Source organism: Cryptotermes secundus, unplaced genomic scaffold, assembly GCF_002891405.2.
Source record: "Cryptotermes secundus unplaced genomic scaffold, Csec_1.0 scaffold408, whole genome shotgun sequence".
Classification (NCBI taxonomy): Eukaryota; Metazoa; Arthropoda; class Insecta; order Blattodea; family Kalotermitidae; genus Cryptotermes; species Cryptotermes secundus.
The window spans coordinates 800,416-827,339 of record NW_019724588.1 but is presented as its reverse complement, the minus strand read 5'-3'; the positions used below and the strand labels follow the sequence as shown (position 1 = coordinate 827,339).

General features: G+C 43.9%; 1 protein-coding gene across 6 annotated transcripts in view; it reads left to right on the top strand.

The window, feature by feature from the left end:
• LOC111862328 (AN1-type zinc finger protein 6) overlaps nucleotides 1-26,924 on the top strand; it is a 70,111-nt gene that overhangs the window by 31,457 nt on the left and 11,730 nt on the right. The window contains exon 1 of one of the 6 annotated variants that reach the window (XM_023847622.2): nucleotides 18,013-18,206. The exons of the other annotated variants lie outside the window; for them this stretch is intronic. The gene's annotated coding sequence lies outside the window, so the exon portion shown is untranslated. Of the gene's footprint in view, nucleotides 1-18,012; nucleotides 18,207-26,924 lie in introns of those variants that run through there. 6 annotated transcript variants of the gene reach the window in all.

The window sequence follows — 26,924 nt, the reverse complement described above, 5'->3', positions numbered from 1 at the left end:
TAATAGTGTGACATGTCAAACCGTTGTTAGGCAACGGGATATGGAACGAGTTACCACGAAGACAGACTCTTGATAAACGGTCGGTTGCAACAGGAAGGGAAGCGGCGTTTCTCCGTGCCGTGCCGAGCGGAGCCGAGACGAACCGAACCGCACTGGTTACTACGCAGAAGTAAACAACTCTCGGCAGCGTTGCCAAGCAAGCTGCGTTTTCCGCCTGTCCGATTGAGGGTTTATAAGAGAAAGTGGAATAATACAGACTAATAATACAGACTATACTAATACATACAGACATACTAATACAGACTATGACTGACAAATGAGACCCGACCTCTCGTCAGAGAGGGCGCCCCAAATGAACAGGACAGTAACTTTCATATAAGAAAAAAGAACAAAAATCTGCCGGGGCTCGACACCAAGACAGACAGAGTGACGGACCGTACGTCGCAATGTGACTTGGACAAATAGTTAACCCCGTGTGGAAGTGGGGTCGGATACCTCCACCGTGACCCTGCTAGTCTTAGGAGGCGACGAAAAGGGAAGTCTCAGATGTGAGACAGTAAAATATGGTCGCAAGTCCCAAGGGACTAGGACCCGAGAAATACTGCGCTGGCAAGGACCAGCAGCATATACAAAATACAAACCGAGGAGCAATAAATATCTGGTCATGAGCCCCAGGAGGGTGCTCGATACCAGGACTTATTGACTGATCGTCAGTCGCATTATGACTTTGACAAATAGTATTCGCCGGTATTCGGCAAAACAGTATGAGTATTCGCCAGTATTTAGCAGAACAGAAGTCAGCCAGTCGAGACAGCCGCGGGGTGAAGAACTGAACGCGTGATTAGAAGATTTTATGTGTGATAATCAGTTATAGTTGTGATAACTGAGAAGGCATTGTATATTGGGAGTGTGTAATGCAGTGACACTTGTATAGTTCCCGTGTTATACTGTAAATGAGTGAAGACCACTAAAGATAGCGTTTGACATGGGTGAGTTGTAAATTATATCTGGTACCAGCTATTTATGGGGATATACGTGTGCTGTTATTGCCAACATTTAATTTTTCAAAGTTACTTGTTGGAAAATCTTAATGGGTTCCATTTGCCCATTCCGTAGGCGTCTTTTTATGTTGAGATATTTTTTTTTTACTCCAATAATTATACAATCTATCCATTAAGTGTGGATAATAAGTACATTTTGTGGTTTACATATAGAAAAGGAAAGAGAACTTGTCGTGGTGAGCATGTTCCAATGAACCTGCTCAATACTTATTTTAACTGCTTAGTGATATGCAGTTAAGTGTTGAATTATTCAAATCTGGTGGGTAAATCTGAAGGTTTAAATCTGTTTAACCTCCTGATTTCTCCTTCGTCGTCGAGCAGTTTTTGTGCCAAGTCGTTCGGATGGACCTGGAGTCTGATTTTATACTTTTTGCTTTTTTTTTTTATTTCCTCTCGTACTGTTGGTACATCTAGGTCCTTGTGTAGTACCGTGTTCGGCACATACCACGGTGCGTTAACTATTATTCGTAATACTTTGCTTTGAAATCGTTGGAGAATTTCTATGTTTGAGTTACTGGCTGATCCCCATAATGGTATCCCGTACGTCCATATCGGTTTGAGCATGGTTTTGTACAGTAAGATCTTGTTTTCTGTCGATAGCTCCGACTGCCTTCCCAGCATCCAATACATCTGTCGGAATTTTATTCCGAGTTGTTTTCTTTTGGTGTGAATGTGTTTTTTCCATGTCAGTCGTTTATCCAGGTGTATACCAAGGTATTTGGCATCTTCTGCTTGTGGTATCTGAGAGTGATATGTTGTGATATGACGGCAGAAAGCCAGAATAGTGGAGCAGGAAGGGGAGGGAGAAGAAGAAGAAGAAGGACAACCAATGCTAGGCAGTGGCGCGGTAAACACATTTCCACGGCAGCGAATAAGCACGCAACAACAGAGGAACTGTTGGAAGCAGTGTTTTCCACGCAGTTGTTGTTAGTGGTTACGCAGCTGATAGAGCCGCCACTGAACTTGTTGCACAGGTAGTGTTAAGGCGGCAGCTTGGGCACCTTCTGGAAGGTCGTTCAACTCCAAACCGAGTCTAGTCCTGCCCGTTGACAGATGAGAGCTCCCTGATTCCTGTATTATTCTGTAGCTGTGATGAGCAGTTTTTGAGCGTTTAGTTCCCCGGAGGTGGCCACTTGAGGTTACCGTAGTTTTCGTGTACTGGCATGAGCCGTCAATGTAGGCGTTCAGATAATAGAATATAAGTTTGACATGCTGTTCTGATTTATTTAAGAACGTTTTGATTCCGAATGTGGTTTCAGAAGTAGACCGGATTTAGGAAAGTCTTCAGATTTCACTTGAAATTCACAGATTCGTAAAAGTACATTTTGCGGTTACATATATTTACGATGGTAAAATGAGAAGCACGCTGGGAAGAGACTTGAAATTGGCATCAGCCTTAAGGCTGAAACCCTCGAAGAAGAGAGACCGTTTGAGATAGCTAGGCATAAGTGGGAGGATAAAGTTAAAAATTATCTTACGAAATAAACTGTAGACGGAATTCGTTTGGCTCAGGGTAGAATGCAGTGGCTAGCTGGCTGTTGAACACAGCAATGAAATCTTAAAGATTCGTTTAAAGGGAAACTGTGGCTAGCTGAATGAGAGGTGCTGTAAATTGTCTCTGCTTCATCGAGTTAGTAGCTGGATTCATTGTTTGGTCGGTCGGGCATTGTTTAACTTGGAATTAACACTGCGGAGCCAGTTGTATATGAAGAGGAGGTAAATTTCGGAATTCTGGAATTGTGCCGTTTGAAAAAGACGTTCTAGCGGCGTAAGGCACAGAAAGCGACTTGTGTTACGATTCTAACGTCTTCTGTGTACTTCACTTCGTTCCGCTGTGCCGTGATGGTTACTCTCCATTTCATTGCATTCTTTTTGAAAGTCCTTAAGAAGTAGACCGGGTTGTAGTATACTTTCCCCTGAGGAACCGAAATGTTTTCCATTAAGTAACACAGGAGGTAACATTAGTGTACCTGGTAAGCCCGAGGTACATATTGGACGTCCGCGGTTCGAATCTCGGGTTGATAATGCTGATTGTCTCAGCAGATAACATGGCTGGAGGCTAATACGCTCTCATCAGAGTGTTGATTTTAACTGAAATTTTAGTAAGACCGCCAGTTAATTTTCGCGTCGGCAGAATTAACTGAAATATTAATCCCTCGTTAGATTCGACAAGCCACGAAAGCAGGGAGGGTAGAGTAGGACTGACCGCATGACTGACTAGACTGTGTACCAAGACTTCCAATAATAAGACAGTGATAAGTCAGTGCTTGTATTGCCAGTATGTAATGGAAGCTGCTCAGAGAGTGGTAGAAGATTGGCCTCAGTAGTAAACCATTTCAGCTATTGTCATTTTATGTATTTGAACTATTTCAAACGGGAACCAGTGTCCTCTGCCTGTAATCTTTACGAAATTGTGCGCGTCAGACCCTGAGATACACGCTTCATCCCCGGCCGAAGCACCAGGAATCAAAACCAAACCAACCTAGAGGGCGATGTACATAACCAAGTGCTCCAGTACCCCACAGCACGGCGACGGTGATCTGGGGGGGGGGTGCTGCGGCCGTCTGCAGGAGACAGTTTTGTTACTGATACGCCTTGAATTGGAAGCATTAGTTCATATAATGTTCTGTTGTATGCTTTGAAGTGCTACTGGTCATGTTTCATAACCATGGGATGTATACCGGTGAAGACGGAACAAATTGAGAAGACTTAGGGCGAAGACACGCGGAGGGGTTGTGCCGAGTCGGCCGCAGCCTTGTGACAAGACACACGATGCTGCACGCCGACTCGGCGGCCGCGTCAGAAACTGCTGAAAATGTATTCAATCTATGGAGCAAGTCTTAAAACCGCTCGCTGCACCGCCTGCAGACGACAGGCCGAGTCGGCGAGCACCGCCTTGTCTGTTTTATCCCATCTGATGCAATAGAACTGCGCGCCGAGTCGGCGAAAGCCGCTCCGTGTGTCCATGGCCCTTAGTGTGGTGAGAGTGGTGTATTTCTTTGTAGTCGTGTCATAAGCGTTCAGTAAATCCAATTGTCAATCCAAACCCAGTGTTTGGTCACATGGGTCACTATTAACTGGTCCTAAATACATTAGTATGCATATTGTGACGTGATACTTTAAGAAGAAGAAAAAAAAAGAGCACCAGACGCGAATGTAACCAGTTTAAAGTAAGATTTAAAGATAGAAGCTTCTTCGCAGAAGTTTTTGCTGAAGAGCGGAAGTTCCAGAAAATAATAGGCCTTTTTAGGGTTAATTTATAAACTTAACATAGACGGAGTATCAAAACTGTCGTTTCTGAACTCCGTATATGGAAAATTGGAATACCTCGGGGTGTGCGCAGTTTTTCACCACCCTTATGAGTTAGACTTAAGGTGTGAGTGTGTAGAAGCTAAAAAGGAGAACTGTCGTATAAGAAAGTTAAGTTATTCTTCGGAATGGAACGTTTCTATTCTTGTTTCAAGTTTCAAATGGAGTTCTAAATCTGGGATGTACATTCCTATCGAGGGAACTAACCCCACGCAACAAGCGAGCCGACTGCACGTCGTGCGGCGGCGGCCATCGACCTGCTGGTCATCTTCCGGTGCGTAATAAACGCTGGACTCAAATGTTAATCGTAACCCGTCCTTTGACCTGTTTTAGACGTATGCTGTATCTGAAAAGTACATTAATGCAGTATTTCTCTCCGATGAACAGAAAAGTTATTACAGGTACAGGTTAGAAGTGGAAATGTTTTCGTCTTAGAGGCCAGAAATAAAGGCTTCGCATGTCAAATAGAGTTGGTCTTGTCAAGAAATGTGACATTTACTTTTCAGTTCCTTGACTGAAAAGTTTCTTCTGAAATATACTTGTATTGAACTGAAAAAGAAGAGACCTCGGTAGTATTAAAGTAGTTAATAGAGAAATGGTTTGCGTGTGTGGACTGACTAGACTCGTTTCACTCGTGTTACGACGCACTGGCACGTATTGAACTTGGGTTTCATAAATCAGAAGGTGATATGTATGATTTCATGCATATGAGTCTATCAGTAGAAGGTCCAATTTTGACATTAAATTTCAAAGACCATGGCCCACATAGCTATAGGTTGGAATTAGGGTGGAATTCTGGAATTTGATATGAATAGAAGGGCACATGATGTGTAAACGTGGCCGCAACCCAGCGGAGCGCCGGTTTGTACGCATGACAAACCCGAGAACCGCAGAACTGATTTCAATGAACTTTGTTAATTGGTTTTACTACAGTAGATACACGTTCTATTTTTAACGTAATCATACGAATCCGAATTTTACATGACATACACGTCTTTTTATACATATCTCAAGTGCTGTTCGCTAAATATTTATCATAGCGAAAAATGATTATAACAGAGAATAGAGAAATGCAACATAGTGTAATATCCAATATTCTTTTTCAGATTTATATTAGCTGAATAGTTATCTCCGAATGCAACAGAAGATTACCGATGTCTCGAGATTGAACTCGGGTAATGCTTGCTACCATTCAGCCCAGAACTTTTTTGTCTTCTCGTCTATTGTCTAAAAACATAGAAATTAGAATATACAAAACTATAATTTTTCTTGTGGTTCTGTATGGGTGTGAAACTTCGTCTCTGACATTAATGGAGGAACATAGGCTGAGGTTGTTTGAGAACAGGATACTGAAGAGAATATTTGGACCGAGGAGAGGTGAAGTGACAGGAGGTTGGAGAAAACTGCATAATGAGGAGCTTCATAACTTGTACTCTTCTCCAAATATAATTAGAAAGATCGAGTCAAGGAGGATGAGGTGGGCGGGGCATGTAGCACGAATGGGTGAGAAGGGGCATGCATATATGATATTGGTGGGAAAGCCAGAAAGAAAAAGACCCCTTGGAAGACCAAGACGTAGGTGGGTGGATAATATTAAAATGGATCTTTGAGGGATGGGATGGTATCGATTGGATTTATCTGGCTAAGGGTAGGGACCAGTGGGAGGGCTCTTGTGAACACAGAATGAACCGTCGGGTTCCATAAAATGCTGGGAAACTCTTGAGTAGCTGCACAATTGGCAGCAGCCTCTCAAGAAGGGCTCAGCTCCGTGAGTGAGTGATAGGTCTATAGTCAGACTTATCGCCAGTTTGAATAAGTACGAGTATGAACTAAGGCTGAAAAGTTACACGTGAAATGTATAAATTCCTCTTACCGAACTCCATATGTAGCGACATACCTACCATATGACCTGTTGCATCGATGAGATAGTTTCGCAAAATCCTACATTTGCCGTGATGTCATTCCGAGAATGTTCTTTAAAAGAGCCAGGAATTGTCTTGCGTCTAGGTGTAGCCATTGATGGCATATTACGGGAATTATGTTTTTAATAATGTCAGTTCGTCACTAGCTCCAATGACCTTATCGGCACACTGATATTGTCTCACGTGTTACCATCGTGTACTTTGACTTTGGGCTCCCTCGAAATGTAATTTCATATCGCGTTCTGTTGACTAATGTAAGGTCACTTGCGGTTAACGAGCAGCGAACCCGGGATGTGTATGGCGTCGCGGTCAGTAGCCTAATTGTATTTTTACTCTAAAAGAAAACCAACGAGCATTTCGACTCAGTTTAGGCTGTTAAATATTTCCGCATGTATATTTATAAGCAGCATCCCGTCCCACACACAATCTCCGATGTTATAATTCTCTGTATATTCTGCGTTGTAGTTCTCATTGTCCTTTTCGCTTTTGTCTATTTAGACCGTCTGATTTCCATGTACTTAGGATTTTAGCTTTGTGAGTTTTCCCTGGGCGGATTGCTAACTCATCGTGGAGTTGCCAGTCTGAATGGCTATGGTTTGATTTTGCTGTAATCTTCCCAGGAGAACAGCCTCGGTCATGGCTGACGAGACTCCAGCACTTCCCTGGGTAGGGGCCCGTTGCCAAGTATTGACACCCGGACCAATTGAGACTGGGATTTGTTTTACGAGATATGCCTCACACTCTCCTTATTTCCTTATCTGGGTTTGAGACCTTCGGTTGGCAGGCATTTATTTTGAGGCCAGTAGTGCGCCGGAAATGGGGCAGGCCACGATGCATTTCGAAGGAGGATATAACTGAACTAAACGAGGGCCCGAGGCGTGACTGAGGAATATACCGAAAGGCACGAGAGATGGAAACTAAGTACGGTGGGAACTCTTTAAGAAGAAGAACCCGTGAACAAATCGTTATTTTGCCCCCCCCCCTCCTTTTTGAGAGAGATTTAGGGCTACAGTGATTTCTAAGTTTGATACTTCGTAATAGGATCAGATACACTTAGCCAGAACAATATGAATTATTGTACTTGACCTTTACAGAACAAACTGCGGCTGCATCGAATTTAGTAATTTCTGAAACAGTGAGTTCTTCAGACATTTGGTAAGATATATTGGATGAGGGTTCGACTCATCATAAAGCTTCTGCCTACAGTGCTACATTGGACAACACAAAACACGTGACTATACCCATACGCCGAATGGGAATCAAACGCACGATCGTAGTGCTCATGTAATTCAGGACAGAACATGACCTAGACACAGCCACAGATGTGATCAGCGTTATTGTTCTTGTACTTTGTAGTACGTATAAAGAAAGGACTCCTACCTTGAGCCACTCCAATGCGATTCTCATGATTATAGCCTATGTTGTAAGTTCGATTTATATTGTGTCTGTGGTAGCCTTGATATTCCTCCACGGACTTTCTTCAAAGCTTTTCTGAGCTGGTTTTCCTTGAGTGTGCCAACATACAAAACTCATTCTTCGAAACACATCGTGCCTCATTTTCAGCTCCGCATCTCTCGGATGAAGATAACCAGCGCTTTCAATGATAACAAGAACCCATTGAAGTTACAGCTTTACGAGTGGAACGAGTCGCGGTATAACGAGATATACTAATACTACAGTTAGGCATATATCTCATGCCAGAGAATGTTATGCCCCAAAAAACCACGAATCCAACTCAAAATTAAATCTTAAATTTGAAACAGTAATGTCTAAAGCTTGTTGTAATCAACGACGACTTGACTCCCTCAAAGCAACTTACACTTGTCTGCCGATTGAGGAAGTGTCTGGAAATAGTCTGGCAGTAATTGCTTCTACACATATTTTGACATATAAATCCATTGCTAGGGAAGGCCGCAGCGCACACATGGCCAACAATACAGCAGCAGTGTTTTCTCTCTGTCATGCAGCTTGCGCAAGCTCGATGATGTCACAAAAATACTGGAGCAGTGTTTTCTTTGTGTCCACACAGCTTGCGCGTGCGTGGTAACGTCACAAAAGGGTAGCAATCACGTGATGTGTTTTCTGTCGGTCCAGCCAGCATTCCGATGGACTGGCAGGGTAGCAGTCACGTGACATTTTCTGTTCATGGTCCTTACCGAGGAGTTATCTTGACATTCGGCTCTACAGCGCAGTTGAGAGTTCAGTTCTGTACTGGAGGCTGTGAAGAGGAAACTTCATTTGTAATGTCTGGAGTGTGTAATTCAGTGAGCCTGTTATAGTTCCTTTCTTATAAATTCGTCGCCAGGAAACGGGTAGTGAAGACGTTAATATATGTTATAATTACAGTAAAGTGTTATTACCTGTACTTAGGACTTGGGAATATCCAGTAAATCGATTCACCAACCCAAACCCCGTTTTTAGTCGCTGGCACATGTGACAGTATTAATACAGGAATTTTGTGCCAAATATATGGCAGTGAAAAAATTTTCGGTAATGTGCCGGAGAGGTTTAAACTTACGTAAGGCGTCAACTACATTAGACGAATGGTCGCTACTCGCCGGCGAATTTGCTAGCCATGGAGTTAGCTAGTAGCGAGTATCTAAATTATACTGAGATAGTCAAACCTGATTAAAGTCAGTAGCTGAAGAATTTGTGCCTTCATTTTATTAGGTCACACAGTCGCCTGCTAGTGAATTCTCCGGCGAGTAGCGAGCGAGGTTATGTGACCCTCTGAGGCGCTTCAGTTCCCATTTTTGTCTCATGAATCTTCTCCCCCCCCCTTAAATTTCTCCATCCTCTCCTGGTGACTTGTATTGAGCGAAGCGAGGAGATCGTAACTACCCACGACTTCCTGACTGGTTGTATCAAACCTGGTTGCCTTGATTCGATGTTTTGTATTTGTATTTAACGTCGCGACCCCCCTCGGAGCCTTAACCCTCCAGTTGAGAACAACGTATTTGCGCGTGCGTGCAGGGTGCCCCCTCGTTATGGATCAGTGTAAATTGGAAATGCTTGAGATGCGTGTTTCAACTTTGCGAGCTCTGCACAGAATAGACGTGCTTGTACTCTTTGTGCTATCTAACATAGCCGTCAGGGTTGTTGCGCAAGGACTTTTTCATAAACGATAAGGGAATATGTGTCGTCAGATTTAGGTATCCTTAAAATACGTACGTTTTGTGTTATCACTGCTTGCACAAAGGCTTTCGAGAAAATTAGTAGAATAGACCTTATGTGTGCCTTCGAAACCGTAGTCTACAGACGAGCGAACGTTATGTGTAAACGAAACTCGTTTGTCTTCTCTCCCTCTTCCCCCGCTTTTACTTCGCTTATGCCGGTCTATATAATTTAACTCTAGGCCAATTAAAAGGAAAGCATAAATGCGGCCTTCATGCACGCATTGTGCTTGCCATTGTTGTTGAGCCGTATGTAGCTGTGAACATAGCTTGTCGCCTTGCTGAACTGATCTATCTATAGATGACCGTGCGGACAGTACAGTGGTTTTCCGGGTTCTGCGTCACTACAACGTCATGCCTCTGTCGTCTTTCCTACTGCGTTTCCTACCTACTCGTCTCCATGACGTCGTCACAAACGTAAATAGTGTCTTTGTGCGGTTGGTCGTTGGCACAATTTTCATGATTCACAGTGGTAGGGAGATCACCATATTGCAACTTACTTATTCATGGAGCTGAGCCCTTCTTGAGGAGCCGCAAATTCTGCGGTTACTCAAGAATTTCCCAGCATTTTAAGGAACCCGAAAGGTCATTACCATGTTCACAGGACGACTTCACTGGTCCCTATCCTAAGCCAGATCAGTCCAATCCATACCATCCCATCCTATCTCTCTAAGATCCATTTTAATATTGTCCACCCACCTACGCCTTGGTCTTCCCAGTGGTCTCTTTCCTTCTTGCTTTCCCACCAATATTCTATATTCATTCCTCTTCTCCCCCATTCGTGCTACATGCCATATTCACCTCATCCTCCTTGACTTTATCATTCTAATTATACTTGGAGAAGAATACAAGTTATGATGCTTCTCATTATGCAGTTTTCTCCAGCCTCCTGCCACTTCATCGCTCTTTGGTCCAAATATTTTCCTCAACACCCTGTTCTCAGACACCCTCAGTCTGTGTTCCTCCTTTAAATGTCGAAACCACGTTTCACCAAATTGCAACACTGTCAATAATTCGAGAAATACTCTTGTGATTGTGATCTTTTGCTATAGAATGATTCACACTGGAATTCACGCAAGGCATTTATCGATCGTTGCAATCGGGCAGCTCTCTGCGTCAGAAAGTTGTTTGACCCACTCTTGTTTTCGTAAGAGACCTGAACTTTTCGCTCACCCCGGAAATCGGGGATTTTGATCCCCAGGTATTGTGGGACTGGTCAGCTGGATTTGCTGCGTAGTGGCCGCAACGGAAGCTGTTAATTTTCGGATGCCGAATATCGAATAATATGAAATATTGTCGTGCTTTAAACAAAGAATAAGCGAAGAAATTAGGCGTGAGGTATTTGTTTATAAACGAAATACATTCAGTGCAGTCCAAACCCACACATACTGAGTTCTCTGGAACATTTTAGTCAGCATTTGTCGAACCATTTTGGCCAAACGGAAGTATCTGAAGGAATCTTGACGTCACAAGTAAAAGTCCAGCTGTATGAAAGAATTGAGCGATTCTGCTGATTTTGTGCGTTACCGGTACACAAAGAAGACAAACGAAGTTTCCTCTTTGTGTATCGTACTTTTGATTAATGTGTTGGAGAAGTACGGGTGTTAAGCTTTTGTAATGGTAAAATCTCTGAACACGAAGTAATTTTACAGACCTGGATTCGCATTGTAGTTTTATTCTTTTACAGTCAGCAAAATATGACATACATTTTACAGATAACACGCTGGTTAAGTCACAGGTCTTGGGAGATCGGTGTACAAGAATTTTCAGTGATTTTTCTCCTGCCCGAAAGGATAACTATAGCTTTGTGTAAATTTCGACAGTTGTATGTGTTAATCAAAACCCGAAATGTAATAAATACGGGGATTTCGTGGTGACAGCGAGGTAGCGCACAAATAATCACGATCACTTTGGCTATCAGGTTCATGGATTTGTAGTCACAGTATAGTAGCGCAGTATTATTTCATTTTTGAGTTGAGGTTCTCAGCAGTGATTATGAAGCGTACGATCTTCGGGGTTGTGACTTCGTGTATTTGGTGTAACTTATCGCCTCCATTTTGAGGCTCGAAGAATAAGCAAAGCTTGTTGATTGCATGCATGGTTTATACTTTAGCCCTGAAGATGGAGGCGACAAGTTCAATCTAAACGTCAGTATACTTTTAGCGAACTACATGGCGCTGCAACCCTGAAGATCATATTCTTTCTTGGTTTCGCGATTTTTGTTAACCTTGATCTGCTAATTCTGTACGGCTTTAAATTTTAACCTATAGCTACGAAGCGAGAGTTCAGCGTTACTGTAGTTGTACCAAGTTGTGTGTGTGGAAATACGGCTGGTAATCACGTTGTCCAGTGCGCATATAAGCCGCGCAAGTTTGTGTTGCCAACATCGTAGTACTCGCGAGGCAGATACAGCCGGGTCGTTTAACGTGGTGGGTTCCTGTTGCATAAATGTCATGTCTGTAAATTTTCGCCTTCTGTGGATATTTAGCGAAAACCAGTATAAAATATCTTACAGTAAATTGAAGCTATATAACGCAGAAGTGTGGGAAGAAGGGGAATTTAACCAAGTACGTGAATTGAGTTGTCAAGACAGTGTATGAAGTTTATACTATTTTCTGGGCTTTCCACCAGACTACACGGCGTCACATCCTAGGTGATAGTTTATTACATTATTCCGTGCGTGCTCCTATAATTCAGTTCGTGCTGCACTTATCACAATACTTCTGAGAAGGAAAGAAAGCTGTAGTACAGTGTGCATACAGGCATGCCTGAATTTGATTCTGACATTAAATACACTGAAGTGCCAAAAGTCGTGGGATAGGTACCTGGTATCGTGTAGGACCCCCTCTAGCCCGGAGAAGTGCAGCAACTCGACGTGGCATCGATTCCACAAGTGGATGGAAGACCTCTGGAGAGATGTTGAGCCATGCCGTCTGGATAGCCGCGCACAGCTCCCTGGTATTTGTAGGTGCAGGATTTTGGTTGCGAATGGACCTCTCCACCACGTCCCATAAATGATCGATTGGGTTCATGTCGGGCGAACGTGGTGGCCATACCATTCGTCGGAACTCTCCAGAATGCTCCTCGAACCAATTCTGGACAACTCCGTTCCGATGACACGGTGCATTGTCCTGCTGGAATATCCCATCGTTGTTGGGGTACATGAAGTCCATGAAGGGCTGCAAATGGTCACCAAGCAGTGTAACCTAGCGGTCACCGGTCAATGACGTATTTAGGTGGACGAGCGGACCCAACTCATGCCACGTGAATACACCCCACACCAGTATGGAACCACCACCAGCCTGCACGGTGCCTTCTTGACAACTGGGGTCCATGGCTTCATGGGGTCTGCGCCACACCCGAACCCAACCATCCGCCCGAAACAGCTGGTACCGTGACTCATCGGGCCACGCCACATGTTGCCAATCCTCCAGGGTCCAATTAGCGACGTCACAAGCCCAGGTGAGGCACTGTGTCCGGTGTCAACAGAGGCACTCTGGTCGGTCTTTCGCTCCCATATCCCATGGAAGCTAAAGAACGCTGCACTGACCTGCTGGATATGCGTCTGGTACCTCCTGCATTGAATGTGGATGTGATTTCAGCCAGTGTCGCTTGTCTGTTACCACAGACAGTGCTATCTAGACGCCGCTGGTGACGATCATTAAGCAGCCGTGGTCGACCACTGCGCTGTCCACGGTGGGTGGAAATGCCTTCCACAAGGTATTCCCGGTACACACGTGACACCGTGGATCGAGGAATGTTGAATGACCGCACAACTTCGGAACTGGAATGTCCCATCCTCCTGGCACCCACTCATGCCCCGTTCAAACTCCCATAATTCACGTCGGCTTGCCATGAGCAGACTGGCCGGTGTTCAACCTGATTCACGAGAGAACACCTCACAACTGATACTGCTCTGGGCATTCCCAAGCCGTCAAGGGACGGTGGCGCCACCTAAAAATAAATTTACATATTGCTATCTCATGACTTTTGGCTCTTGAGTGTATATCTCCGTATGGTGTATAGTGTGAAATTTTATACGTAATTACTTTAAACAGAAACCTAATCGAAATAAGGAAATGTTTCGAGTCTCTGTTGCGTCGTCAGGAGACAGCAAATGTACGTTCTGTTTTAAGTGAAACATTTGTGCTATATATTTCAGTTCGTCGCTTTCCTGCATGGGCCTTAACCAAAATAGCGTTTCTATGCAGGTAAGTGGCTCTTCATACTGGTGTATTTTGATCGATGAATGGCCGTGAACGCGATTCTACGAGTATACTGACATAAGTGCCGGAACATTTATATATGCTTCCCGACTCTTTGTGACCTGAGTGTCGTATCCGTATTACAACAATAAGGAAATCGGTGTTTCGCCGTTCCGATTCGAACCGAACCGAACCGAGCCGAGCCAAACCGAACCGAACCGAACCGAACCGGTTGCTACGCAGCAGTAAACAACTCTCGGCAGCGTTGCCAAACAACACCTGTAAACACAGCGTCACGCAACAGTGAAGCAAGTAGTAGGAGTATTCTCCAGTATTCGGCAGAACAGAAGTCAGTCAGTCGCGGGAAGAAGAACTGAACGCGTGATTATAAGATTCTGTGTGATAATCAGTGATAGTTTGCGATAACTAAGAAGGCATTGTGTATTGGGAGTGTGTAATTTAGCGACACTTGTATAGCTCCCGTGTTATACTGTAAATGAGTGAAGACTACTGAGAAGGTAGAGTGAATAGATTAGTGTGTAGGGTTTGTAAATTGTGTAAACCCGCAACAGTGTTATAATTAATTGTAGTTACGACATGTAGGTTGTTAATAGAACCGATTAAAAATCCGAACGTCGTCCACAGTAGCTAAACGCGCTACAATACATAGTATACACGTAACAAGGTGTTGTGTATTAGTGTGTCGCCACATTTTTAACAAACCCTTGTCTTCTTTCGTATTAATCATAGGGTGTTTCGCAGAGAGGTTAGTAAATCATGCCCATCTGTCACTATCGTCACGGGGTGTTCCGGTTATACATTGAGAGACAAATTAAGGCAAACTGCGAATTTGCGTAGATTGCTGAAAGGGGATATGGGGCTTCTGTTGTGAAGGCATTAACTTGCATTTGCCATATTCATGCTGGGGAAGATAGCATTGAACTGCATACAGTAACTCCTCTTTACACGGGTTAACGTCCGTTATCGCCGATGCCGCTATAACCGAGTGAAGGGTTATTCGCGGAAGAAAAACATAGGGTACATAGCTAGAACATGCAACACACAATGAGCTTATATAAAGGTTTTTATATTGGGGTCTTTTTTATTCCTAGTACCTCAGCATCTAAAAAGTTGACAATGTACACGGCGGAATTTTGTTCATAGTTACTAAGGTTTACGGTAATTGTATTCGAAAGCTGCATACTCTACTGAGAATATCGCAGTGTAGAGCTCTTTGTTTATCACGGCTCAGCGCTGTCCACCTTGAAACAGCATTGGCCGATTGCCACGTGTTGGCACGTGTTAGCCAGGCGCGTTGCAAAATTGCGATTTGTTCGCCGCTGTTCGTCCTTGATTCTGCTTTGATCGCTGCAAGCTTCGATTGCACGCTTCGGCATTTGGAGTTGAATATCTGATAACTAGGGACCGGATTTTAATGCAGATGCATATTTCTTTCTTGCAACCAGAAAATATGCACGTTTGGATATATGTATGAATTACTTCATTTCTTAAATTTTGGACATGGTTTGATGGTGCATATAAATGCATATTTTGCCTGTTTTATGAATAAGCATCATATTTTCGAAGATCTCTATTTATACTGCACATTTCCTTTTTAAAATGTTTTATAATATATTTTTTTAATTTTATGTTCAAATTTTCAATCATAGTCGTGTGTATACAATTTTTCTTTTCCGTATTAGAATATGTTCCATGTTTGACTCAACATTTCGTCATGATTCATGTTTCTGATGCAGTACCAGGACGGGACTTCCCCGACCCTTCTACTCATAACTTGCCTTATCCGCGTAACATGAAAGTGGTCGCGAAGAGAGTAGTTGTAAGCGTTCACATGTATAGCAAGTTTCACGTAACTTCGAACAAAGCCAAGAGTAACATTGAATGCGCAGAATAAATATTTCAGACAAGGGGGTGGAGGGCGTGAGAAGTGACAGGCGGCCAGTGGAAGAACGAGTGTTAAGAAACTCCTCCTACCACAAGCTATACGCGCGATTTGACTAGGAATGCGGGGCCTTGTTCGAAGTTACGTGACACTGTCTATAGCCGCTATCAACGTAATACTATTCAACCGATAAGGGACTGCACTTATTTATTTCCGAAGTCTCCATGAGGTTCGTTATGCTTCTTCATTTGAAGCCGGGGGCCATTCACATTAGTGCTGACTAGTCTGTAGTTAAGTTTGTTTAGCTTTCTGTAGTCATACCGAAAGTGAGTCAGAAAACTAAATTGCATCTGTATCAGCGGGAGTTCGAAGGAGAGATGATAAGTACGGATAACGAAATTCTTTATTGCCGAGCGTGTGAGAAAACAGTTGGTTGTGAAAAACGCTACACAAAGAGAATATTAAAATTAAATCCACGAAAAGTGATTCTGTTAAAAAAAATTGCTTAGTGAATTTTCTAATAATAGTTTTTCACAGTTTTCCTTTGATTTATGCGNTTTTTTTTATCAATTCCGCGAATTTACTATGGCCGAATGACATTCAGTATGAGCGCGTATTGATCTTTGTGACTGATGCCGCAAGTTATATGATGAAAGCCGGTACTGCTCTTAAAGTTATATTTCCAAATTTGACTTGCCTCGCCCATGGGTTGCACCGTGTTGAAGAAACAATTCGTGCAAATTTTCCGCTTGTTGACAAGTTGGTGTCTTCTGTGAAGAAGGTATTTGTTAAAGCGCCATACAGAAAAGAAGCCCTTAAAGCAGTAGCACCGAGCGTTCCACTTCCGCCAGAACCAATTTTAACGCGCTGGGGCACGTGGCTGTGTGTAGCGAGTTATTATACCGAACATTTGGAATCGGTTAATAATGTCGTGAATACATTTGATCCCAAAAGTGCAGCATCAATTCAAATTGCCCAAGATGTACTAAAAACGCTGAACTAGAAACTAATCTTTCCTATATATCTGCTCACTTCTCTCATCTTCCATCCGCCATTTCCTCACTGGAGGCAAGCAGTAGCAACACTACTTTGTATCAGTCGTTAAGTGTGTTCAAAACCACTGTTTCCAAATTCAGTTCGGTTCCTGGAAGAGTTGGTGAAGTAGTAAAGGAAAAAGTACACAGAATTCTTTGGAAAAAATCCAGGATATGAACAAATTTATGAAATTGAAGAAATTTTAGCCGCTAAACGTACTGAACTGCCAAGTAAAAAATCACTAACAGTGGAGCGAATAGCGGCTTTTGTACCTGCGCCCCTAAGTTCCTGTGAGGTGGAAAGAAGTTTTTGCCGCTATAAGGACACCTTATGAGACAACAGGAGGCTACTAACTATGGAAAACCTAAAACTCTTAGTAACTGTGAACTGCAGCAGAAGATAAGTTGAAAGTTCGGAGAGTTAAATGTGAGTACCGTTGTTTTTTTTTTAATTTGTAATGAAATATGTTGGCTTTGTTGCATGATTTGTATTTAAGTATAGCTTTTTATTGCAATTGAATCATTCAGTGATTACATAAAATGAACTTAAATACTGATTTGTTGGTCTTAAAATAATGTAAAATCAATTTTAATATTTGGTATAAATTTTTATGTGCATATTTTAGTGCACATTTCGGAAGTTTTCCATGCATAAATGCATACATATTTAAGGGATTATAAGGGCATAAAAATCCGGTCCCTGCTGATAACAGCACAGCAGTTCTCCCATCATAGGCGGGGCCGGGAACCCTTAAACTGCGGCACTAGTATAATCTCTGACTCTGTCGTGCACTGTATATTGTTTGGTTTTATGCCGTTCAGTTTCCATGTGCTTTTAACATTTACTCACTAGCTTCATACGCAGTATTTTTAGTGCCTACAAAATATGCAATTTCCGATGATAAAAGCACTATCAGTGCATGCAAGTGCATATGCAGTATTAACTTTCTCCCAGTGCTTGAACACCATGTCATGGAGACGCACGGGACAGTGGAGGTAAAGCAATACGTATTGTCCACCCCTGCATTAGATGGAAGTGAGCAGCCAGCATCACGCCTGAAACAACCACCAGTATGCGTTGGTGGGCCCCAGGGGTCAAGAGAGAAATTCGTGTCTTAGCAACAAATCGACCCCATTGATAACAGAATTTGTGTAGCCAGTCGCTTTGTGACAGGTTCCTCAACAAAATGTTACCCGCGCGCGTGGCCCCAACAGAATGCCAAATGCGTGTGGTGCTGTAGATTGTGAAAGAAGACCACGCGCACACATAAAATGTGGCCATTATGTTTTGAATGAGGTCTTGCGACTTATATTTCGTTGTGTTGGCGACAATGGAGGTGATGCGTTGGAGGGATGAGGACATTTGCTTCGTCAGTCAATGACGTGTGTGCTGTTGGTGTGTTGACGCGGAAGGTAGGGAGTGCGGCTGCTGAGCTACTGGCCGTCATAGTATGTTGCGAGCCCGAGACTGATGCGCAAATTCGTCGACGACACGGTGTAGTCAGATTTATTGTTGTGCACTGATGTGTCATTAAACAGCTGCTAATGCTTCATTGTGCGAAAAGTGGTGATTTTCGATATCTTAGAATTATGGCCCAGGTATGTGTGTGTCGTATAAAACATTGTAGTGTTGGATGCTGTGGATTGTTCAGATGAATTATCTTCTGTACCAGAATCTCATCACGAAGGGGCACGCTTTAGCGTCGTAGTTGTTTGAGGCACAATGCTACACGCCGGAAGGTCGCGGGTTCGTATCCCGATGACGTCACTGAATTTTTCAGTTGGCCTAATCCTTACAGCCGCACTATGGCCGTGGGGTCGACTCAGCCTCTTAACAGAAATAAGTACCTGGAATCTTCCGGGCTGGGGGGGTAAGGGGCAGCTAGTTTGTAAGGCTGACAACCTGACCGTCGATTGTCTACAAAATGTGGGAGCCTCGACGTCTCACAACCCTATGGGCCCTCACGGCCTGTTACAGGGATGGCTTTACCTTAGCTTTATCAGAATCTCGAAAAGCCCTGTTGGAATATGCATGATGGTCTTACCGACGTGCGTAGTGTGACTCATTCTTTACTCGCAGAATTCCCCACATTTTTCAGTGCCTCGTCTTGAAAGCCATGTTACTCGTACTAATGTTTTGTTTCCGTGGCATCTTGTAACAAGGTCGTAAATATATTTTGTATTATCGCCTTACCTTTATTGTCCGGATCATCTCCGTACCACCAGTCTTTATATTGTTTTTTTTTTACTAGTTCTACGGCCCCCCTGGGCCCTGGCGTCAGATTTTCAGTATCATGATTATTTTACTGACTGTAGGACTCCTTGGACGAGTCATCAGCTCGTCGCAAGGCCTCTACCTAAACACAGGACAACACAAACACTGAATAAACACTTAAGAAACATCCATGCCCTTGTGTGGGATTCGAACCCACGATCCCCGCTTCCGAGCGAGAGAAAACAGTAGTACATGCCTGAAACCGCTCGACTACTGTGAACGGCGTTTATATCGATATAATCAATATTTGTAGATTATGTTACCAGTAAACGCAGTTGTAAAGTAGAAGTTAACTGGGACTTCGCCATATTCTGAGGTCCAGAAGAGCAAGTTTGTTTTCCGACGTTTCTGGGTTATGCCAAATTAATAATTATTGCAGGTTACCCCATTTTAGATTTTATGATAATGTAAGATGGATGGCTCCACGTGCGCTATAATTTTGGGTCGTGGTGGTATTGAATTGTTAGCCTATTGTCGTCCCCGTATTTCCCTATGCCATGTAAAACCATTTCTTGCACTTTTTTTCACAACGCTTAAACACCCATATTTCAATGTACCAGTTTCGTTTCAGCTTCGTAAGTATGTAGTACCCAGTACAAAGAAATGCTGGCCTCCTATACAACAGCCATTGTTACTGTTGTTATGTGTTAATACCCCTTGCAGGCTCTTTATCTTCACAGATGCGTACATGTACGTAATACAGACGTACTTGGACGAATTGCGTTGGACACGATATATTCCGGCACTTTCAAGTGTGATCCCGGCCTTAGTGTACGGCAATTTGGAAACAGGTCTGCGTCATTTGACCATTTTCTGTGGTTGTTAAGACAGTGTAAAAATGCGTGACGGTTTTGCAGCAGTTACGTACAAGGTGGTTCAAATATGACCGGGACTGATTTTTTTTTAAAAGACATGTTTGCCAAATACTTACGTGCACATGCACGACTTTTTTTAGATGGTTTTTGGGAAGCACTGAAAAGGGTATGCACACCGATTTTTTTTTTGCCATCACGTATATAAATTCATTCTTACCTGACGGGAAATACATCATCAGATACACAGATAACAGATCCAGATCAGAAGCGTTACCGCTTGTGCCAGCTTAACTTGTATTTGAGTTTTAGCCCGTAAAGATTTAACTACTATCCCATATATTGTGGTAGGAGGAGATCATGTCCCTGGCGGAGGACGGGTGCTCACACTTGTTAATGCGTAAAAGCGAACTGCGATATACATTTAAATCACGGCCTACTCCAGACGATCACGTTTAAATATTGTTTTAGGCTAGCAATGCCGACTACTCTGGAACGCATAGTGTCTCTAGGGTCAGAAGTGTGTTTACCGAAGTTTATTTTTCCGGAATATTTATGTACCTTTGACCGCCTCTGTGGTCTAGTGGTCAGAGTTCCTGCCTACAGACCCAGAAGTCCCGGGTTGAGTTCCCGGCGCTACCAATTTTCTGAGAAGTAGTGGGTCTGGAACGGAGTCTACTCGGCCTCGTGAGGATAATTGAGGAGCTGTTTCAAGGAAATAGCGGCTCCGGTCTAGAAAACCGAGATTAACGGCCTTGGCGATCTTTTTTCTTTATTGTAGAAAAAATATTGTAAATACAAAAAAGGCCTAGGCAATGCCCATCCGGCCTTCTGTAGCACATTCTTATAAATATCTTATTCTATAATAGCGGTAACCCCGCGATTCTTAATATAGATCTTACATCCGAGAGTATACACCGCTGTCCAAAAAGTATCAACTTCATTTTTTTTTGCCGTTGTAAGTAATGGCCAAAGAGGTCGGGAAACTGAGCGTAGTGGTAGAAGGGACTTTAATGCGCATGCGTGATTTTTTGCTGACTCGCAACACCGCCGGATGCGTCTGTGGCTGCCAGAAAGCGAAGTGGTGTAACACGTGTTCGTCGCATTCTCGTTTCGCTCAAGATGACAGAACGCTTGGAGCAGCGATACTGCATTAAGTTTTGTCAGAAACTTGGGGATACCCAAGCGGAAACAGTTCGCAAAATTCAACAGGCTTTCGGCGATGATGCAGTGGGGGTCACCCAATTTAAAGAGCGGTTCAACCGCTTTGAAGATGGCCGGCGGGCAGAGACCAGCGTTCCAGGAGACCGTCAGTGAGCCGAAATGCTTATGTCATTGAAAAAGTGCGGACACTGTTTATGGAGGACCTTCGTTTGACCATCCGGGAAGTTGCTGATGAGGTTGGGATCAGCAGAGGTTCCGCAAACACAATTTTAACTGAGGATTTGGACGTGCGAAAAGTGGCGGCAAAATTTGTCCCCAAGCTGATTTCGCTGGAGCAGCAACAACTCTGCCTTGAGGTCGCGCAGGACATGCTGAAGTGCGCCAACAGAGATCCTGAGTTCCTGAAGATTGTGATCACTGATGACGAGTCGTGGGTTTACGGATATGACCCTGAAAGCAAGGTCCAGGCGTCACAGTGGAAGCATCCAACATCCCCGAGGCCCATAAAAGCACGACAGGTTCGGAGCAATGTGAATGTGATACTGACGTTTTTTTATATATATATATTACCGGAGTGTTGTGCTTCATGAGTACGCACCACTAGGCCAGACTGTCAATAAGGAGTACTACCAAGCAGTCCTCCGCCATCTTCGTGATGCAGTTCGGCGCAAGAGACCGGAGCTGTGGGACGCACGCAACTGGCAGCTGCTTCATGACAGCGCCCCAGCTTATTCATCGCACCTGATCCAGGGTTTCCTGGCCAAGCACGGCATTCCGCAGGTTCGCCAGGCTCCCTACTCTCCTGACATGACTTCTTGTGATTTCTGGCTGTTCCCGAGATTGAAGACACCGCTAAAGGCTGCCGTTTTCACAGCCGCGAGGACATCATACAGAACGCGACGGCGCAGCTGCACGCCATTCCAAAAGAAGCCTTTCAGAATTGCATCCAGCGATGGAAGGACCGCTGGGCTAAGTGTGTGGAGTCGCAAGGGGTCTACTTTGAAGGGGATTAGGTATTGTAACCACCGAGATTCGGAACTTTGTTTTCCCGGCCCAAGGTCGGATACTTTTTGGACAGAGTACTGTTAATAATCAGTACAATTAATTCTTTTATTTTTCTTACGTATCTATTTTATAAAAATATAGGAATGTTGTTTATGAAGTAATAGACGCCTTGCAGAAATCTTTTTTCTTCAAGCGTTAAGAGTTCTATAACTGACTTTGGGTATTCTTTTTTGCTGTTATCAGGCAAAATGTCCATTATTGTTGCCCGTTGGCCCTCGTACAGTTTACAGTAGTTGCTCTGACCACGTGACACCCTCTATCCGCAAAAGTTGGCACTAACTTCGCCGACAAGCGGCGGTCGGTCGATATAGTTCGCTTGCGGAATACAAGCCACGGAGTTTGTTTTATTTGTGTACCTCCTTGCATTATTGCAGTTTTATTCGTCATTAGTAGGAAACGGATTTTGGGGTGCTAAAATTAGAACGTATTTATCTTTGTATGCCTTATAAGCAAAAAGATATTCTCTGCAAGTCAAAAATACAATTGAGTGCCTATGATTATGCCAAGTGCTCGCCAGGCGTCATCAGGATCTCTAACAGAAACGTTCTTACAGTGAACCACCATTCATCTTTAGCTTGTGCCCCCTAAATCCGTGTCAGTTATCACGGAAGCTGTACGTTCCACATCACATGGCACCAGCCGTGAATGCATGTAACACGTGATGTGACAAACGCCCAGGTCTTAGAGCGCCAGCGCTCCGATGCCGCCACGTCACCGCTGTCGGGGGAGGGGATGTCCTCCATAGCGCAATGCGTCACACTGCTCCCTCCTTAAGGCTGTTCGTCCCGAATAGCCTAACGGTGCGTCCCATTTCCTTTTCTTTCAAGGCTGCGTTTGCTGCGTCTCCTGTTGCTTCGGCTACTCCTTGAAGCGACTATTCCCCGGCCGTTACTTCCTCCGCTCCCATCTTATGGTTGCTCGTTTCGAGCAGCCCCATGATAAGGTGAGAGCCGGTCCAGGTGTGACGCATTGCGCTATGGAGGACGTCCCCTCCCCCGCCAGCGATGACGTGACGGCATCGGAGCGCTGACGCTACTTCGATAACAAGCCAGTCAACACTCCGCCCCCCTCCCCCGCGGTGACGTGGCGGCATCGGAGCGGGTGTCAGGCAACCATTGCCGCGGTTACTACACAGCTGGAAACAACTCTAGACGGTGTTACCCAGCAACACCTGTAAACAGTTGACATGGCAACAGGGAAACGAGGTGCTTTCCGTTGTCTGGCTGAGGGTTTGTGAGAGATCTGCACTGCCTAAGGAGTCAGTTGAACTGGAACAGTCGCCGAGTTCTGCTGTAGCGGAGAGAAGAATACCGGAACGAGAAGTGATAGTGTGAGGTGTAATAACAGTGACACTGGTATAGCTCCCGTATTGTGCTGTGAATGCGTGAAGACTACTGAGGACAGAGTGAATAGAATAGTGTGTAAACCCGTAACTGTGTTATAATTAATTGTAGTTACGATCTTTAGGTTGTTAAACCAATTAACAATCCGAACTACGTCTTCAGTAGGAAAACAAGTTACAATATTAAAGATGAGCAGCGACACACACACACACACACACACACACAGGGAGCCAGAATAATACATGAACGGTGCTGAAAACTAGAAATAGTCGCTGCAGTACATGTAGACACAGAGTAGGTATCCCTGTGATTTAAAACTTTAAATTTTGAATTTTAAATTTTAAACTGGAATTCTTAAATCAAATTGACGAGCGTATGTTGGTGAGAGTTTAAACAGAACTGACAGGCTGAAGGTTTAGATTTTGGATTGGGTGCAGTGTGACAGCTACGTAGCGAAAAATACACATGATGATGGCCAGTTACGGCCGAAACATGTAGTGTAGAGGAAAAAAAGACAAAGAACTACAACCAAATAAGTTGTTGCATTCACGACGGCATTTGCATTATTACATATAGAAGTGTATAGTGCAACAGGTTACTTAAATATAATTTAGTCAACGTATTTTCATTGAAATCATATGTTGTTGATTTGATTCATTGCAGACATTTTCAGGAATGACAGAAAAATAAGAAGTCTTGGGAAGAACTAATCGCCCACTTTCTTTTGATACGACACGGACCTCATAGAAAATGTGCTTACAGTTCTTCTGTTGTGTGTTTTCTCTGCCGCCTTAACGTTTTTATCGAGCCGTTGCTTAGCGACGATAGGGGGACACACACAAACACACAGACTGATGGTGAGATCTGTGAAGTACGCCGTTGAGATGACCTCAGGTGCCTTGATGTATATACCAATTAAATGTTGTGTTCGAGGGTTTGCAGTCATACGATAGTTCCTGATAGCAAGAGAAACAAACTGTGAAGATGACAAAGTTCTGTGGTGTGGTATCGTCTGAGAAAACTTTCCTTGAATTGGACTCGCCCGCCTCGATTGTGAAGTGGCGATAGCACCGTATCGGGATGTCCGAGTATCGCAAATCCCCATGTGTTTTGGGCGCAGACCGTGTCAGAGGCGCATGCGTGCATTGAAGTCATCTCCACGTACAACCAGTCGACGTATACGAGGGAGAGTCGGTAAATAGGTCACAAGTGGATATAAAACGTAACACATAACGGTATTCGAACCCGAAAGAAATATTTCTCGACATGTTCAACACTGATACACTTGTACCATCGCTTTACTATTGCGTTGAAACCGAAGCCTTTTAACTGTTGGCTCAGCCGCTTCCATACATCGGTTTCAACCTCTTTGTGATCCACAAAGGTGGAGCAGCATTACGCTACAGACCCTTGGCACTCTAAGCAGGAAACATTTATTTATGAATATTTTTTGCATTGAATCCTTTTACACATAAAACGCACAACACAATGTTGCTCTTCGGTAGTGTACTCAAGCACTGTCGCCATGTTTACTACTAAAACCAGCCTCTGAACATAAGCATGCGCGTCTGCTACTAAGACTGTCATGAAGCTGGACCCTGCTGATGCACATAGAAAATGCGTGTATGTTACGTCCATTGCAGTCGTTTTGCTTCAGTCTGTGAGCTATTTACCGACTCCCTCGCATTAGAGAGCCGACATAGCGCATTTGGTATAGTGATTGGCTACAGACTGGACGACCAAGAGGTCGGAGTTCGAGTCCCTGTGAGAACAATTTTCAGTTCTGCATGTCGTCCAGACCGGCTATGGTGCTCGTTCCCCGGGACTAAAGCGGCCGGGAGCGTGAAGCTGACCACTCACCTCCAAGTGCCGAAGTCAAGAAAACATGGGTTATACATCAGCACCCCCATTCGTCTTCATGGCGTGGGGCTTAATTAGTTGAGCACAGAAACAACTTTTACCTTCGTATTGTCTGTGATTATAGCTAGCCACCTTTCTTATTTTGATTGTTTTATTTGAATCGCACGTTCTTTAGTCCGGAAAATGTGTTGGTCTAAATGCACGGGCTTAATTCCCCAGAGATAATTACTCCAGAAACAAATTGTCGCTTGCAAGAAGCAGCTGCTTTGCTGAAGTAAGTCATGTTTAAAAAATTATGAGGGGGGGGGGAAGAAAATATATCTGTTTTATTGTATGGAGGCAAATTTTTAAACACTTGTGTGTTTAGCATAACAGTCGACGGACCCCTCATAATGTGGTTGGTACGTCTCGAAGTACAGTGTAGATAAAGCAGAACTGAATTGGCGAACCTTCCGACATTAAAACTCGTGAGGCCACCCTAACAGTGAATACTCCATGTGTTAGCTTGTTTTTGTCGTTCTTTGACGGCGTGTGACGTGACAGAGGTGACAGTTCGGGAATTCGTTGATTGGCCCTGCTACAGTTGGGTATGCATGCAATTAATGCTTGCTCCAGGAACACCACATGAGATAATTTTAAGCATAAATTCAGTCCTGTAAATAAATTACAAACAAATCGAAAGCAGAACTTCCGTCACTTCTCCTATAAGCCTTCGGCACGGACCACGCACGGAAAAAACAGTTCTGTTGTTGCCTAAGGGAGACCACAGAGAACAAGTCACGTGATTCCTAGCCAGCGCCTTCATTGGTGCGCTGTTGCCTAACAACGCGCAATAACATTCCTCCACTGAGACATCTTTCGTTGTTCCCTTGTGTGTATTCGGTCGCGGGGTGTTTACTGGACCTCTACCGATCAACGCTTTGGCCGTTGACGTTACAATACATAAATATATCCATTCACAGCTGTAGCTGTTAGTATCGAGGATGTGGTGTATGTGGAAACACATAGCAGCACACAGTACGGTATTTTTTGAGAACTGAGACAAGGACTTAAAACTGATAATTTCAAATGTAACTAATACATTGTGACATGTCAGACCGTTGTTGGGCAACGGGAAGTGGAACGAGTTACCACGAAGACAAGACTCTTGATAAACGGTCGGTTGCCAAGTTACGCAACAGTGGAACGAGGTTATGCAACAGCAAGGAAAGCGGCGTTTCTCCGTGTCGTGCCGAGCCTAGCCGAGCCGAACAGCGCTGGTTGCTACGCAGCAGTAAACAAATCTCGGAAGCGTTACCAAGCAACGCCTCTGTAAACACGTCACGCAACAGTGGTAGCTGTTATGTAACTGGTTTCTGTGGAGTCGGTGCTGGGCAATCGCAACAGTATAGGCTGTTTTCTGTGTGGTCAGTGCAGAAGCCATATAACGAGTATTCGGCAGAACAGAAGTGTGTCATACAAAATCAGGAAAATGAGAATGTTCGCAACATCGGACAAGGTGAAGCCCAGCACAGAAAGTATAAGAGGCTTAAACTTGGCGGGAGTCAGGCATACTACTGTTCAAGTGACTACTAGACTGCCATGTTAGCGAATACTGCTAGAAATAGGGCAAAATCTGCTGTACTGAGCCTGGATTGACAGAGGCCTTGTATATATTGTACATAGAAATAGGAACTAAGATTAAATTTGTAAATATATGTAAATACTGACAGTGGACTTATTGACACAGACAAATGACAGACCCGACCTCTCGTTAGAGAGGGCGTCCAAATGAACAGGACAGTAACTTTCATATAAG